Genomic DNA, 3542 nt, shown 5'->3' with positions numbered 1-3542 from the left:
TTCATATTTACCTATACGGTCACCTTCACTGATGTTCTGTTTTACTCATACAGGTTTAAGTTACTTTCAGGTGCCTTAATTTCATCTCAAATGACTCTTTTAATATTTCATAAGGCAGATCTGCTAATGAAAATTTTTCTCAGCTTTATTTATCCTGGGATGTCTTCACTTTACCTTCATTTGAGAGTTAGTTGTGTGGGATGAAGTAGGCTTGTTTGATATCATTTTCTTTCCATACCTTTAGTATGGTATGCCATCCCACTGCCTTCTGGACTTCATAGTGTCTGATGAGAAACCAGCTGTTAATGCTATTGAGAGTCCCTTATGCATGATTTATCACTTCCCTCTTGCTGCTTTCAAGAGCCTCTCTTGGTCTTTGATTATACTGCACAAAAAGTGTGTATCTCTTCAAGTTTAGCCTATTTGGAGTTAATTAAGTTTCTTAGATGTGCACGTTAAATTTTCTTAGTACGTTAGGAAAGCTTTCAGTAATTACTTCTTCAAATATTATTTCTATCCTCGCTTCTCCCCAACCTACACACTCTTTTGAGTCTCCTATTATGTGTATGTTGGTATGCTTGGTGGTGTCGCATGGGTCTCTTAGGTCGTGCTCATTTTTCTTCTTTATCTTCTTTCTGTTTGTCTATGTGGATAATTTCAGTTACCTAATCTTCAAGTTTGCTGATCTTTTCTCCTTGCCTGTCCAACTGATGCTAATACCCTGTAGTGAATTCTTCATTTCAGTTATTATACTTTTCAACTCCAAAATTTTTGTTTGGTTCCTTTTTATAATTTTTGTCTCTTTCCTGTGATTAATTCAGTGAGACATCATTCTTATGCTTTCTTTTAGTTCTTTGGGTATGTTTTCCTTCAGCTCTTTGAATATATTTAAAACAGCTGATTTAAGTTCTTTGTCTTTTAAGTCTAAAACCAAGTCTAGTCTTCCTTGGTTTCCAATGACTGCTTTCTTCCCTGTATAAGGGCCATGTTTTCCTATTTCTTTGCATAGCTCATAAATTTTTGTCAAAATTGAACATTTTAAACAGTGTAGAAATTCTGGAAATCAGATTCTTTCTCTACCTTCCACCCAGGATTTGTTGTTTTGCTATTTATTGTTGTTGCTATTGTTTAGTGATTTTACTGAACTAATTCTGTAAAATCTGTGTATTTGAATGCATCAACACTAAAGTCTCTGCTTTGTAAGCCTAGTGGTCTGCTGATAATTAGACAGACATTTTCTTAAATTTCTGGAACCAGTAAGTCTCCCAAACTTTGCCGAAAGATCCTGTGTATGCTGACCGTGCCCTCAACACTCAGCTAGGCAGTTAACAACTTCACGTTATCTTTCAGTTTTCCCTGAGTAGAGCCTCAAAGTCAACCCCTGATGAGAGCTTAGAGCCTTCTCAGGTCTTTCCTAAGTATTCACTCGGGTCAAAGCTGCACACGGGTTTCTAGATTTTCAGGAACCTGTCAGTGCTCTTCAAAGCTCTGTATGGAGGTGTATGTTCGTCTCAAACTTTTCCTTTAAGTTCTTTGGTTAGCTGATTATTTGCCCTGATTGGTATCTATTATCTCAGGCAACATCATATTAAGCAATTGTCCTTCATTGTTTTCAACAAGTTCCCTTAAGGAAAAGACTTTTCGCACTAAGTGAGCTCTGCCTCTAGTGGATGGCAGGCTGCTAGTTTTCACTGATATCACAGATTGCTGGTTTTCAATGTTCCCATGGAGCTAGAAGCTTCTGGATAGCTCAGTTGGTCAAGAACCTGCCTGCAGTGCAGGAGACCCCGGTTCAATTCCTGGGTCTGGAAGATCCGCTGGAGAGGGTATAGGCTACCCACTGGAATATTCTTGGGCTTCCCTTGTGGCTCAGCTGGTAAAGAATCCACCCGTAATGCGGGTAGACCTGAATTCAATCCGTGGGTCAGGAAGATCCCCTGGAGAAGGGAAAGGCTACCCACTCCAGTGTTCTGGCCTGGTGAATCCTATGGACTGTAGTCCATGGGGTCGCAGAATTGGACATGACTAAGCAACTTTCACTTTCACTATGGAGCTAGAAATGAGAAAGGAAATAGGGGGAATTAAAGCTCCACTGTTCATATCAACTTCTCATACATAGATTCGGCTGTTTTCCTTAAATAAATGCCCCCGGTAATTTCCATAGTTTTGAAAGTGTTGATTCTGACAATTTTTGCCTGTGTTCTCATGGCTCCCATGGGGGAAAGGATCTTCAGAGGGTCTTCTTTCATAATTTTTACTGAAGTCCAACAGAACACTTTATATCCATGTTTCTTTGCTCTGTGTGACCCATTTAAGTTTCTTGATTCTCTGTTCTTGTTCTTTCCCATTTCAGTTTCCTCTTTCCCCACTTTTAATCAAAACATTTTTTTCTCCCTCACACCTTTCAAATATTCCTTCATTTTCTTCTTCATTGGCCTTGCCTAGAGATTTTATTATTTATCAACCAGATTACTCCAGCTGTGTACAACCTGGTCCTTTGCAGCGTGTCTTATTCTCTTCTGATTCTTTACTACCACACAGCTAGGTTGATCATTTTAAAACATAAATTTAGGGACTTTCCTGGTGGTGCAGTGGATAAGGATCTGCTTGCCAATGCAGGAGAAATAGGTCAACCCTGGTCCAGGAAGATTCCACACGCTGTAGGGCGACCAAGCCCGTGCACCTATACTGCTGAGCCCATGCTCTAGAGCTCACAAGCCATAACTGCTGAGCCCACGTGCTGCAGCTGCTGAAGTCTGTGCTGAGAGCCGGTGCTCCGCAACGAGAGAGCCCCTGCAACGAGAAACCCGTGCACTGCAATGAAGAAGAGCCTCTGTTCGCTGCAACTAGAGAAAGCTTGCACAAGCAGTGAAGAGCCGGTGCAACCAAAAATAAATAATATTAAAAAACATAAATCTGACTGTGTCTTCCCCTGCTTAAGCCCACCCATAGATCCACATCACCTACAGGACAGAGTCCAATCATTACCATGGCAGGGCAGAGAACGCCCTCTTGATTTGATTCTGAATCTCCATTCAGACCTTGCAACTTTTGCCCTAGACACACATGAACATGCAATTCCATATAAATTCTACACTCTCTCTTTAACATTCTTGTCTTCTGTTTTCCTAGTGGTTTAACTCATTCATTCAATAAAATATTTTCTAAATACCTACCATGTGCCAGGGCTTCCCAGAGGATGCTAGTGGTAAAGAACCCACCTGCCAATATAGGAGACATAAGAAACAGGGCTTCCCTGGTGGCTCAGATGGTAAAGCATCTGCCTGAAATGCGGGAGATCCGGGTTCAATTCCCGGGTTGGGAAGATCCCCTGGAGAAGATGACAACCCACTCAAGTACTCTTGCCTGGAGAATCCCAGGGACAGAGGAGCTACGATCCATAGGGTCACAAAGAGTCAGAAGTGACTGAAATGATTTAACATACACACACACCACGTGCCAGGCCCTATGCAAGGCACAAAGGAAAAGGAATTCAGTGGAACAGGCTAAGGAACAGGTTTCCTGTGGATGACACATTGCAG

The 3542-nt window shown here is 41.4% G+C and overlaps 1 non-coding gene across 1 annotated transcript; it reads left to right on the top strand.

The window, feature by feature from the left end:
* Nucleotides 1-3253: 3253 nt before the first annotated feature.
* Nucleotides 3254-3325, top strand: TRNAF-GAA (transfer RNA phenylalanine (anticodon GAA)). Its single transcript has one exon. It is a non-coding gene; the product is annotated as a tRNA-Phe (tRNA).
* The last annotated feature ends 217 nt before the right edge of the window (nt 3326-3542 follow it).

The sequence above is a fragment of the Muntiacus reevesi genome, chromosome 22, assembly GCF_963930625.1.
Source record: "Muntiacus reevesi chromosome 22, mMunRee1.1, whole genome shotgun sequence".
NCBI lineage: Eukaryota > Metazoa > Chordata > Mammalia > Artiodactyla > Cervidae > Muntiacus > Muntiacus reevesi.
The sequence above is the reverse complement of the archived record's forward strand: the minus strand, read 5'-3'. Positions and strand labels throughout refer to the sequence as shown.